A 14,936-nucleotide genomic window follows, 5' to 3' on the forward strand; every position below is an offset into this window, starting at 1 on the left:
CATGGCTTAAAATATGCAGAGATTTTATGAAGCTGAATGAAGTTGTTAGGGTAATTATAAAAAAAATGAAATAAACAACAGTGTCATATGAGTTATTAGGAATTTGAGAACACATTTTGAACACAGAAATGTTGGATGAAAAATATTAGATGAAGAAATATTAAGTAGTAACTTTGAGCCCTCATAGTGTAGAGAATGCATCATTGTCCTGTCTTAACCTAGTGCAAGAAAGGAACTGCTGTTTAAGGAGTGAAGAAGGGAATTGGAGGAAGAAGGGAGACTCTGGAGCTTGGCATTGGCCATGTTAATTCAGGTAGAATCAAAAGCAAGAGCGTGGAGGGCTGTAGCCTGAAGACGCCAATTTGGTGATATTTAATTCCATAAGACTAGATAAAAAACACACAGGAAATCACTGTGTGTAAATAGGATAAGAGATGTAAGGTCAGAGACCTGGGATTTCCATCATTTAGAGATAGAGAAGTGAGAAGAAACCAGCAAAAAGGCAGACAGAAATGTAGAGGAAAGGGCAGAGGAGCAGTGTCTTAAAATTCAAACCGTAAAGCATGCTAAGAGAAAAAAATTAGCTACGCTTTATCCCTGAACACCTTGCAAGAGGCCTGTTGCTGGGAATTTCATGATTTTATTTCTTAGGATGCCCTGCTGTCTTTTTTTTTTTTTTTAATCTTTCATTAAAGGTGATGATAGTGGTGGTTTTATCTTCTTTACAGCCTCCAGCTTCTAAAAAAACATTCATGCTAGATATAAAGATCTTTGTCATGGTGTACCAAATTGCCTTCCACTCTTTTCCTCAGTGCCTGTTAACATCCCTCCCTCCCTCCCTTCCTGCCTTTCTTCCTATCTTTTCCCCTCCCGCATAACTTTAATTAAAGAACCACTGATTTGACTTTTATACAATTTCATGTCTATTAATAGTTGATAACATTAAATAGTAAAGTAAATCTAAGATTTATTTAAATCATATTTTTTTCTTGTCCTTTACCATTTTTAGTATTTAGTTAATTACATTAATTCTTTCTACTATTTTTATTTCACACCTAGGCAAGTGGCTTTTTAAAAATAATTACCTCTGGTAACTGACAGTCTGTTACATACATCTACCCACTCTTGTACAGCAAAACATCGTGTAACTTCGTATTTTTATCAGTTTACATTTCCTTAGTGTTTATGTTAGATTCAAAATGGAAAGTATTACCCTTTTGGGAATGATGTTTTCAGAGACTGAAATTCCATTCTTGAAACATTAAGTCTTTTACCTTAATAAATCTCAAACTGCTTCATTATTCAAGTGTTGTCCAGGTGGAGTGGTTGCTCAATTAGATCATATCGTAAATCTTTCTGTGGTTGTACATTTAATGACACTGTTAAAGAGATGAAATGCAGTTAACCAATCTATCTCACTGATTAAATACTGTATTACTACATCATAGAGGTCAATCAAGAATAAGATTTTTCAATGAAAACAATAATTTTCGTAGCCAATGATTCTAGCACTAGTTTAAGCTCATCAGCTAGCACGTTTCCAAAGTGCTGTGTGGAGCTGTGTGCTGTAAATAAATAGAATCTCTGCTTATGTTAATACCAGGGAAGTCCAGAACAGTTAGAAAAGCTTGGGTAACTCTAGAGGAGTTACTGTTGAAGTATCAATCTAGAAAAATGGATTAAAAAACTTTAAAATTGATAATAAATGGAATACCTCAGGACTTGGTATTAACCAAAGATGTCACCTTTACCCTACCTCTCAGTTTTTGTAAATGTATAACTATTTATTTGAAATCCTATACTCTAGATATAAGCTCTGATTTATAACTTCCCAAATCTAGGACTGATTAAATCAGTGCTAAAAAAGTAGAAATTTAAGTAATTATTTTGGCCTTGGAACTATAATGGAAATATATATGAACAATCACATAAAATTACATTTTTACATATAATTTACATTTGCTGAAGTTATAGAGGCTTCTATTTCCTTTGTCTTCCACCCCCTCAATCTGGAGGTATTAAATACCTTAAATATTAATTTACAAATCTTCTGCAGTTTCTTTTATATTTTATAACATATAATCATTACTCAGAGATCATGGTGAACAACCACACAGTGTCTTACCAAATAGACCTGAAGTACAGTGCAACATGGTTTATGTAGCATGGAATCAACTGAAGGTTCAACACTATTCAGAAATATAGAGAACCTCTAGAGAAAATCTAGCCATTTCTGGTCTTTGGAGTGACACTCAGAGTCTGTGTATGTTCAGTAAGTGCCCATAATAATTGTCCTCTTATTATGGTCATTGTTGATTAAATCAATTGCAATGCCATATCCTTTTTTTATAGCTGTTATTAAAGTATGTTAAGAAATTATTTATATCAAGAGTTTTCAGAATGTGTTCTATGGGGCTATAAGGTTGTACAAAAATGTCCCAGGTGCTACCAAGGAGCCAGAGTGGGCTTGACAGGTAGAGTATAAATTTTGGAGATCCCTTCAAACCCCATCCATAATTTGACTGAAAAGATTCAACTGTTTTTTTTTTTATATTGATGTTAAAGTTACATTTTATTGTGAAAAAAATAGATGAATATGCTGCTTAATTAAAAAAAATTAGAACTGTCTTATTCATTTTTTCCTTAAAGTTAGATATTTCCTAATCCCTAAAGAGGTATAAAAATTGACTTTTATGCATTTCTCATTTTTTATTTTTATATAGATCTTAATATATTTATGCAAACACTATTTTCAAAAATTCTGTTGTGTGTTCTAGATTTTTGTGAATAATTATCTTCTTTCTCATGATGTTATTTACTTTGTGCTATTTGATTTAATTGTTTTAGATGTATAATTTTGAAATAGAATTTTCTGTGTATTTCTCTCCAGTTAGTCAGTAGTTCACAAGCAAAGTTTGGTTTTGAGAAACAAATCATTATCTTTGTTTTCCATAAATTAAGTGCATCCGTCAACGTCAGATATTCTGTAGTTTCAAGGGAATATGTTTAAGTGTTTGAAACAAATTGTAGGTATTTCCATCTATTTCTGTATGTATTTCTTGACTTGTACACACTCAATGCAGTATTAACTAAGGAACTAAAAGAGCTATGAATAATTAAGACAATGTTTTCAACTTTGAGGAAAATTAAAATCTAGTAAGAATAATAGCAATATCTAAAATGTCTTAAGAGTTTTCATTACATTATCATAAAATTATCCATTTCTCCTTTGATACACTTAGGTGCAAAATTTGTGAACCTAAGAAGATAATGGTATAGTTATAACTTTCTGAAAGCTAAAATTGCCACAGACCCAAAAGTGACCTTAAATCTATATAGTTGTCCTTATATAGTTGTCCTTAATTGTCTTGAATCTATTTACCATTTTTAAAATGTCATTGAAGAATTTATACTGTACTTCCTTGTTAGGACTCTGATCAAAAGGCATAAAAATGTGCCGGTGGAAGTGAAATTTTGTTTTCTAAGTAAAGAACATAATCTGGAGCATGTATGGTGGTATGCATTCTGCGAGTTAAATTTTCAATCAGAAGCATGCTGCTTTGAAAACTTACAATTATGATTGCAAGATTTACTTTCTAGAATTTGCATTAATTCATTGCAAGCATAAGTATAGTCTGTAAGAAAATAAATTGCTTCTATGTTCTGCACCTGAATAAAACCTTTGCTTTTGATGTGGCATTGATCAATAACTCTATCCTATAGGAAAATGAAGATGTCATTCACTAGAAACAGTTGAAGTTGCCAGAACCATTGGTTGACAGAGGGACAAGACGCAAGGGTGAGTGATGTTTATGTTTTTCTTAAAATTACATCCTTTATGTGTTATTTTTTTCTCTCCTTTGGAGAAGAACGATACATAGGATCTGTATCTTACATTAAGTTCAGTAACTGCACATGGAGTTTAACTTTCAGGCATTGCTCGATTTCTTTAAGCAGGTATATGTATGACTGATTCGTCTAGGCCAGAAAGAGAAAAAAAGAGTTAATGACAGAGTTTATGAAAGTCTTTTTCCAGAGAAGTGAAATACCAGTATTTTCTCTTTTAATACATTTAAAACAAGTGAACCTTCTCCCCAGTTTAGATTTATTATTCCTCATTGATTGTCTCATTCTCTTGGAGGACATTCTGGCAGTAAAATAGTAGACATGTTGAATCCATCATCATGTGTCAAACAGCTATCAGGTCGATGGCTCTTTTTGAACTTTGTTGTCTCAGAAAACCATAGCTGACTATTATAGGAAGAAGTTTGACATTTCCAACATGAAAATCAATTTTCTTTTATGTATTTCTGAAGTGAGGCTTGTGCTTTGATTGCAGAAAAAAAAATGGCTTTTGGAACTTTGGAGAAAAAAAATAGGAATTAAGATAAAATTTGGCTAATAATAGCTTCAGTGAAAGCAAGGAGAAATATATTTTGTGATCTGATAATACTTTAAATCCATGGAAGTGAAACCAGAGTGGAAACTTACAGAAATAGATAATTTCTTCCAAATCGAGATAGCAGTGGGTGAAATTGGCATTTAAAGAGCTCAGTTAAAAGTAGAACATGATATTTCAGAAAAGCAAATACTTTTAACGAAGAAATATATAATTGTAATTTTCAATTTATGAAAAAATATAGTGTGTATACACATGCTTGCTTATTGTTGAATTCTTCTCACTCTGAGCAGAATGTAGGCTCCAGAAAGATAAAGAACCTGTCTCTTTTGTCCACTGTTGTATTTTATAGCATCTGTCTTACTGCCGTGGCATGGTAGGCACTCCATAAATACTTGCTACCTCAATATTTTAAAATATTAAAAATAACTATATTTACAATGATATTTTTATCATATAACTATAAATATGACTAAAAACCAATTTTGTGGGGGCATTTATAGAGTTTTGAAAATAGAGTTGAAATACTTTTGTTAGTAATTATGAGTTCAGTTTTTAAAAATGTACTCAAATTTTAAAAGTTCTGCTATAGATGTTTTTTGTAACATAAGATATGTCTGTTTAAGTATATTTAAATTTACATGAGGCCTTATATTTCCAACAACAGCTTTATTCCTCATATATGCATACATGGAACAATATATTCCAGATAATACATTTTTCATACAAAGGAACATGTAAATTAAAAAAAAAATCATGGTTTCATTTTGTTGATGAGTACATGAAAGCATGAAAATACTAAGTGAAAAGAGACTAAATCCATGTCCTAAAGTTTCTTGCTATTTATAGTTCAAGATAAATTCCAGTGAATTTTCTCTCAGACTATTCAAAGAAAATGTGTTAATAGCTTATTACTGCAGAATTACTATTAGCATGTTTGTTAACATACCAGTTTACCTATTTGTGTATGTGTGTAAATATAGATAGACAGACAAATAGGTAATCCTAGCACAGTACCAAAGGTTCCAGCAAAAACGCTCATATTCAGCAGCTCTTGGTTCTCTACCTTTCAGCATAATAAATTCCTTCAGGTGTGAGAATAAATACTTTTCATCTGATCCTCCCCACTTTGCTTGTATGGTGGGAGTGTGTTCAAATATTGCTAATAAAGATCAGGCCATTGTGGCCTATTGTATGAGGGTAAAAAGAATAACTTTAAAAAATAAAGAATGTATTTAGTTTCCCCTTTTGAGATTTTAGGGAAATTATTTTTTTGTGTATGTGTCCTGACCTAAGTATAAAGAATATCTGCTTCTCTCCTTGTGTAATTGGTACATTGTTAGTACTGTTAAGTAACAAAGTTCCAAGAACATAATCTACTTGGAAAGGACGTTAGTAATTTTGCAGGAACTTCCTCAATATGTATTTCAACTTCCTCAATGTGATGTTACCTTCCCTATGCTTAGATATTATTACTTTTTTTTAATCTCAAAGAATTTTGCATATCTAATTAACTATTTTGACTCATTTTTGTAACTAAGTATCATATTAAATAAATACATTTAACAGGTAAATTATTCAAACAGACACATTTCTAGGTAAAATCAATTGTACTAATAGGATAAGGAAACAAAACATTGACTAGAGAATATTTTAGAAACCATCAATGAAGAAACTTCATTAGGAGTAGGTAAAGTCAAGTAATAGCACTGCCAGACTGTGAGATGAAGTTCCTTGAGTACTTTAGTGTTGAGTGCTTAAGTCCTTAGGCTTTCCTTGTTGGGAGACTTTGCTCACTTAAAAAAGCTTAAGTTGAAAGGACAGAAGGAATAGTTTCTACTGCAGCACGCTGTCTCTCCTTTGGTAGTAAGAAGGCATCTGTCTGGGGTTAGAGCAGATGAATTACATGTTAATCTATACATATTGAATTTACCTTTGTGAGATAATCCTAAATAGTCTATTGGAGTATACATTTGTCAACTTAAATATAATATTTTTTGTATCAACTATTAGATTAAATGAATGGAATAACTAAAATTGTACACATCTCTAAGCCTTTGGGAAGATAATACATTTTGAGTTAACATTTTTTTACATCATCAACACTTTTACTCAAGTGGAGGAAACATAGTTTAATGAAGTATGAATGAGGCAGATTTTGTTTTCTACAGAAGGTATTGAGATTGAAGAAAGCAGTAATGTAAGAACTAATAAGAAAATATATAAAGCAGTTTCTGTACCTAACAAGGTTAATAACTGTGATCAATCATGTTAATGTACCTAAACCTGGTATTTACTGGTTTCATTTATATTAGATTAAATAATTTTAAATCTGAGATCATAGATTCTCCCCTCAAGGACATTTGTGGTTGTTTTGATGTTAATTATCCACATCACTCAGATAATTACTGTCTTCTTGTTTATAGTGCAAGTATGTTCTAACTTTTACCTGAAGGAAGCTTAAGAGGTCCTTTTATCGTGGGCTGAGGAAGTTTGCTAAGTGGCTTAATTGTATCAGAGAAAATCACTAGAAAAATAAGTGAATTCACAGAGTTAAATATTATCAGATGAGGGCAATACTTTAAATGAAGAACTGCAGTTCAGTTTTTTTTTTTTTTCTTGTACTGCTCGAAAGAAGCATTGGCCAAACTGGTGATGTTCAGATCCCTGATCCTGAAATGCAATCCATTAAAAAAACTCCCTATGATCAAAAATATTTTGGAAAGTCAGAGATATGGCATCTCAGAGTAGTTCTGCCTTATGAAAACTGTTACATTGTTTCTCTCACTGATTTGACCATTAAATTATTGCTGCTTTGGACCTTTTTAATAACGAGATGTAGTAAACTTTTTCTGTAAGGTGCCAGATAGAAATCTTTGTGGCTTTGTGGGCTCTTTATATTTGGTCTCTGTGGTAACTATCCAACTCTGTCTGTGTTGTACAAAAGTGGCCTTAGATCCTATGTGAACAAATCAGCCTGGCTGTGTTCCAGTACAACTATGCCGAAAGAGCCAGTGGGCTGGATTTGGCCTGTATACAGTAGTTTGCCAATTCTGCTAATAACATGCAGAGGTGCTTTTGGAAATCTCTGTTCTTAAGATCCTTCTTTATTTAAAAAGACAAGGCTCTGTAAAGTTTAAGCTTCAGGGAGATAACCCATCCTCTTTATTATTTTGACAAATACGTTGCAGTAAAGAAAGCAATCACTTCCCACAGAGAAATCAACTCCATCAATCCTGGTGCCCGTGGCTATCACACCAATGTCAGGATCTGTGCTAGGTGTTGTGAAGCCAAGGAAAATGAATCATATACTCTTCTTGCCCTCCATGAGCTTTGTGGTCTAACGGGAGTGATGGTGATAATCTGGCAGTGGGCAGGGAATGGGACTAGTACACATAAAAAAATTAATAAAGTACATGATATTGATGTCATATAAGCAGTAAATTATTTTCCAGGGAGATTAAAGGAAAAAAATTTATTTGGTTACAGGTATCAGGCAAGGCTTCGTACAAGAGTTACTGTTTCAGATAAGCTTGAAAGACTATACCTAGGCTTCGACAGGCAGCGTTATGGAAGAGAGGATGATGAGAAAGCATTGTTGTTAGATGGAAGGGCATGAATAAGGGAAAGGTGGTGGCAGTGGGGACAAGAAGTCACTTTTGCAGAAGATCTGGCAGGATCATATAATATAAGACTGAAAAGTAGGTCTTCATCAACAAGGTGCTTAATCCAACTGAAATTCCAAGCCCCTGAAGAATATTAGCATGATAGAGACAAATTGATTCTTTGACGAAGGGGTACCCATTTGCTTCTGGGCAAAAATGATGCATGTGTGTGTTGTCTAGTGAGGCTGTTTATATTGTCTGTTGGTAAGTTGTGACATAAAGCATACTTAACATGTTTTAAACGGTTTTGAGAGTTTCAGGGACCAAGAAAGTATTATCTAGATATTAAGGATTTATTACTACTGCCTTCACAGCCATTGTGCCCAAACATAAAGCCAGAAGAAGGGAAATGCTGCATCAAATGTGGTGATTCTCTTTACTAGGGGAAAGCCAAACTTTCCAGAAGTACCAACTGCATTTTTCCACTTATATTTTGTGGCCCAGAAATGGATCAGGTGGCCACTCCTTGCTGCAGGGGAAATGGAAAGAACACTGACTTTCTTCCATTCCATGTAGGAAGTGAATAGGTATCAGAGGATTCAGAGTAGCTTTTAAGATGCACACAGACAGCTATAGAAATTTTTAAGTATTTTATAAGAATTTTCAGAGGATGATTTTAGCCAAGCTATACCTTATATTTATTTTTAAGATTAATAAATATAATCTGATAAATATATTGAGAGAGAAAGGAAAAACAGTCTTTTGAAATAAGATAAACAAAAATATGTCAGAGACAAGTGCTAACAACCGGAACCAATTAGACTAATATGTGGCCACATATGCAAAGCTTTTCCATTTGAAATGATATTAGCATCTTTTTTGACTTAATACTTATTTGTGATTTATAAATGGTGAATTATAATGTGGAAGTAGTATATACAACTTCTGAAGATTTGCAGTCAGAAGATCTGAAATATAATCACAAGTCCACCCTTTGCTAGCTATATGGCTGTACTAAAGTCATTTAGCCACAGAGAACATCAGCCTCCCTTTCATTATTTCTAAAATGAGGATGATAATAATTTCCCTTCACACTGTGTAGGTTTGTTGCAAAACCCAAATGAGATGATATTTTTAAAAATTGTTTTATCAACAGCAAAATACTCTAATGCCTCTCTTTCTCTTTCTCTGTCTCTCTTGATCTCTCTTTCTCCCTTTTTTCCTTTCTCCCCCTCAAAACCTTGAGATTATAAATGCCATCATAGAGGTATATGAAGTGCCTCTCTGATAGCTTCTGTCACTCAGTTTGTTTTTTTTAAACTTAGACCAAATTGAATCACGCTGTTAGGCGCCCCTTCTTTAATGATCACATCTGTTTCTCACTTCAGATGCTTTTACCTCTAACCCCAGTCCCTCTGAAAGCCTGTCAGATATAATCAGCTGTTACTCTGTTTGTTTGGACATTGAGGTTCATGTATCAAGATTAGAGAAACTGGTGGTAGAGGCACTTCTGTCTTGGAATATAATTAACAGCTGGAATGATGTTTGTGTCAGTAAGAATGAGGAGGTAACTGAAGAGTGGTGAATCTTTGAAATGTGTGATGTCAGTGATATTTCCTCTTTTCCCCATCGTACCCCTGTCTTATATTTGTTTCCATCTGTCACATCAGTAAAATCCCAGAGAATTAGTATTCCCATAACAGATAAGAAGTCCAAGCCTAGTGCGCATCACTAGTTGTATAAAAAGTTTTTAAAGATGATTGAGTGTCCACTCTAGAAGAAAAGACAATAAGACATTTGTATATACATTTTATATATGATTTTAAATATAAATGCTTTTGAAGTGATAGGGTATAATAAACTTACCAACTTTGTATATTTATGTGTAATGGTTTAATGATTTTCAATACACACACCTGTCTATAGTCATGAGCACTGTCACACCTGTGTTAAGATCCTTTATAGTGAAGGTAACAGAAACTATAACTCAAATCAGCATAAACAAAAAAAGTTTATTATGAATCTGAAAGTCTAGAATTCCTCCTTAGGCTTCAGGAAAGGATTGATCCAAGGACTTAGTGATTTTACAACTGTTAGCTTTGATTTCATTGGTGATAACTTCATTTGAAGACAGGCTTCCCTCAGGATCTCAGTCTAACCTGTCTTTTCTCGGTGTCCTACGTGCCTCCAAATTCATATCCATAGAATTCCCCCAAAAGTCACTCATCCTCCTCTATTTAGCCCATCTTTGTCACAGGCCCATCTCTGAGCCAACCAATCATGGTGGCTAGTGCTTACTGACTTGGCTGAGGTTATAAAGTCCACCTCTGGAATATGGCAACTATCAGCATGACCAGATCACAGAGATGGGAACTCTTGAAAAGAGGAGAGCTGCCAAAGTGGCAATAAACAAAATGCACTCTACGTCTGTAGTAAGAGAATCACTCTTAAGTGTGTACATAGGTGTATTTCATGTCCTATTCTAACTCCTGATATAAAGAATAAAGACAGGTATTCTCCCAGGAGCATAGGAAATAATTTTATTATCATGAACTATTAAGTTGAGCCACATAAAATTGCCACTTGCAGGGGTCAAAATGGTAAGTAAAAAATAAATAAATAAATAAATAAATAAATCAGTGATTTTGTATATAGGTTAACCAAATAGAAAGCAGCTTTAATGGAAAACTGGACATGGTGGCTTCAGGTATTCCAAAGATCACAGTCATCAGTTAGTAGATACAATATCTTCCAATGTTTAACTAGCTTACTTAATAATAGATATATTATCTATGCAGCAGTGAATGTCATTAATTTTCCTAGAGGTATGATTTTCTTAATTTATTTCAAAAATTTCAGGAGGCATGGAAATTCTTAAAGTTAGATATTCATTGGATACTTTATTGGGCAATTAAATACTCAAAACTGATCTAAAGTATAATTGTTCTTAAATATATATCCAAGATACAGATTATTTGGCTGTGTGGATTAAAATGTGGATCCCTGATCATCTATTTTTATATTCATGAAATAGACCCTTTGTTTTATTTACTCTTTTCATGGATTTTCTGGATTTGTATGTTTTTGATATCTATGCAGGAGTCATCTCTGGACACCTTTTGGTGAGTCAGTCCTAACTTTGTCTTGGTTAATTGCTGAATCATTTGGATGGGAGCTTAGTTAAAAATACTTATATTTAGATCCTTGTGAAGAATCAGTAATATCTGATCTTTGTTAACAAGCACATATCAAAACTCAGTTTTACAAAACAGTATTTAAGGAATTTTGCCTCTTCATTTCTGTAGACATACTAGGTGCACTGTGGCATCGACCCATGCCCTTGGGGAACTCGTGGGAATTGCCACCATCTGTGGAATGGCTACCTGTGGAGAAATTCTTTAAGGAAAAAGTGCCAATAATTGTGTCACTGTTTATTCCAAAGGGAGGTTGTTAAAAATGTTCATTACAACACAACCTTCAAGGACCTCTTTGAGAATTATTTTTCTTTGCCTCATGAGTCCTAAATTGGTTTTGTTTTTCTGATTAATGATTTTCTTGAACATATTTAATTAAAATTATGACATATTTTCCCCACTGGTCGCTCAAAAGCTCAGAGCCTAATCTGTGGTCACTTTCTTCGAATGGCATGTAAGAACTTCAGTGTTCATTTAATTTTCTTCATCCTTCTCCATCTTCTTCCTAATTTTTCTGTCAGATTAGCACGTTTCTTAATAACTCAAAAGAGTTAAATGTAGAACATGAAAAGTAATAAAAATTACATTCTGAAAGACAGAAAAACATAAATAAAATGTAAGTAGCGGCTATAATACCTATAGACATGCTCCACTGAAATAACCATTGTTAACATCTAGGCATGCATTTTGTAATGTCTGACTTATTATTCTATTTATCATTTACAGACTGGTTTGTGTCACTGTAAGCTTCCTAAAACCCTCTGAAATAATACAGTATCTATACTTCTGTATCTGTTGACTTCTGTATGTTGACATTCCTTCTCTCCACTCTGGACTGCCTGGAGAAGTCTTACCCCCCTTTGGTGGCTGTGAGAAATAAGAATGGAAGTGTTACCGCAGCAGGCTGTCACTGTCACTGCAGGCTCCGTTCAACTCCTAAGCATGTCTAGGAAGTGAAGTCCTTCATTGTCCGATCTGAGAACCACTTCTTCAGTGCTACTGTTGGGTCCAAGAGGAGGAAAAGCGCTATTACCAATAGCCCAGCCTGATTTATTTGTATTTACAGGAGGAGAATTCACAGGAAGTAGGAAGGTGTCAGTGATGTCTTAGAAGTTCTTAATGTACATGCTTCAACTTCTGTGCTTATATGGGATGAAAAATCCCTCCTTTCTGTATTTCATTTTATGACTCTAATTATCCACTGAGTACCTTCCTCTTAGTGATATACAGCAATTTCTGAGGGATTCCCGAGTGCTGCTTACTTTCTGGAAGGGGGAAGTAGTGTGTATTCTGGACTTTCTCTTTGTGATTGCTGCTCCCCTCCCTAACTGATAACGTTAATACTACCTGCTGTACTTTGAACAAAATAGTAAGCATTTTAAGCATCTTCAATCCAAATTTTGCAAAAAAAAAAAAAAAGGTACACAGTATTTTAATTCTTTTGAATTAAAAGTCAACTCCTTTTGGTGTGAGCCTGTTTTTATTAGTTCTTTTTAAAACTTATCTCCAAAGTACCATTAGTCTCCTTATACATTTTGTTCTTTATTTTCCTCATGATGCTCTATTCATGTGCATACATACACATTTATATAAATGTAGACCCTTACATGTACATAGAAATGCACATGGAACTTCACAAATGCGTGTTTTTAAAGTTGATTTCTCTTGATTAATACTATACTTGCTTTCACTCTGATATGAAAAATACCTGTATGTATCTACCTATATATATATATCCATTTATCTATCAATATCTGTCTCACCCCAGAGGATTTCTGGATAACTTGAAACACTGAAGTTTGAATAGTTTTCATAGTTATTAAAAGTAACTCTTACTAACTCAAAGAAAAACCAGAAGGTTTTTTATTTCTCATAGGCATGCTATTTTAATTTTAAAGTGACTTCTAACACCCTGGAAAATGAAATTTATATCTTTTTATGTACTTAAATGCTATAATTTTTTTTCATATCAACACTTCAGTTTAACTCCTACTGGTCTCAATTTTTTCTGAATGTATATAGAAGTAATGTATTTCAAACTCAAGTCAGAAATTAGGATGTATTAAAGGAAAATTTACATAGTAATGACCCATATAATGAGCTTTTACATTGTAATTTCTCACTCTGTGTATACAAATTGAGTTATAGATTCAGTCATTTTCTGAGCTTAACTCAGTTTGTAAATGTTTAAATGTGTTTCCATGAGGATGTGACAATTTCTGGCTTAAGTCCATAGTCACAGCAGTTCTTTAAATGGCTTGTTGGAGCAGAAACTGACTCCTTATCTTCAATGCGGGCACATCTTGCCTGAGGCAACACTTAGGCTATAAAGTGGCAGAACCAGAGATGTTTATGTTCTTGAACCTCAAGAAGCAACGCCCTTGCAGTTTTCACTACAGAAACCAGTCATGTGGAAGATTAATGAGAAAGGAGTGGTTCTTTATATAGTTAAACCTATTAAGATGGTAATCAAGTAAAGGGTGGTTTAGCACAAGGCGACCACTGGGCACTGGCACAGAGGTACCTTAGAGAATCCATAAAAGGCCCTTCCCTGAGAAGAAAGTTTAGTCTCCCTCATGCCAGTAATGATGGCAAAAATGCAGTCACTGTGCAGAGAACAATGTAGAGGCAAACTCTTACACCCTACTGTTGCGGCCCCTGCCTACATGTACAGCTGATGAAAGAAAGAGCAGACTGGATTTCAGCGTTCTGCCTCCAATCTGATGGGACACTAACACGCAGGATACAATTTGGACGGTGTTAGGCTAGTCTCTGTGTTTAGGTCTTCAGTCTCAGTCTGTATATCTGGAGTAATTTTGTTTTTATTGATAGAAACATTTCAGATACATGAGCCATATATGTGGGCAATCAGATAAAGTAGATCAGTTAGACTTACTGAAAGATAATTATTATCCTTTCAAAGGAAAATATTAAAAAAACACAATTTATTGTTTTGGATTTTAATCCTATTTTGTATTTTTAAAAATAACTTGTATTTTCACTAACACTATGTGCTTCTCTCAGCATGAGGTTAAATATATCCATTGAAATTTAAAAAAAATCATGGTGGTGGGAGAAAAGTGTATAACTCTAACCCGGAACAATTCATGGGACTTACATAGGTTTTGTGTACATGTATATATGTATGCATATGGAATAATACACACATACCACACACACACACACACACACACACACACACACACACACACACACAAAATCATGAGGGCTCTGTACTTTTTATGACATAGCTTTTTAGTTTAAGTTAAAGTATTGTGATTATTTTTTTCCCATTTAAGTGCTGCCTTCATCGCTGATTGGAATTGTTTCCAGTAGTCCCTAAAGATCTTTCGGCTTTCAGGTGGTCCTATGTATGTGACCGGTGTCATCAAGCAGGGAAGTGGACCCGAGTGTTAATCTCATGCATTTTCAAGCCTTAGCTCTAACAGGTCTGAGCTTTATGATCCCTAACCTCTGCTGTATTCTCCAACCTACCATTGCAATTCTCACTTTTTACCTTTATCAGTTATCACCAACTAAGCATGAACTGCAGAATTATAGGTATAGTCCCTTATTTATGATTTTAAAATAAAAAAAAAATTGTAAACAATTTATTTGTTAAAACTCATCAGGTGACAAAACCAATCCTGACTTTTTGTGAAGCTCGTGTTGACTCTATGTACCCACTGACTGGAGATTTTCATGTTTCACTGTAGAAATACTAATGTATTTGATTAT

The 14,936-nt window shown here is 33.9% G+C and overlaps 1 protein-coding gene across 1 annotated transcript in view; it reads left to right on the forward strand.

The window, feature by feature from the left end:
- Window positions 1-14,936, forward strand: part of PCDH15 (protocadherin related 15) — a 1,333,392-nt gene that overhangs the window by 355,375 nt on the left and 963,081 nt on the right. Inside the window, exon 3 of the mRNA XM_064488173.1 lies at window positions 3,724-3,799. The gene's annotated coding sequence lies outside the window, so the exon portion shown is untranslated. The remainder of the gene's footprint in view (window positions 1-3,723; window positions 3,800-14,936) is intronic.

The sequence above is a fragment of the Camelus dromedarius genome, chromosome 8 (genome assembly GCF_036321535.1).
Source record: "Camelus dromedarius isolate mCamDro1 chromosome 8, mCamDro1.pat, whole genome shotgun sequence".
Lineage (NCBI taxonomy): Eukaryota > Metazoa > Chordata > Mammalia > Artiodactyla > Camelidae > Camelus > Camelus dromedarius.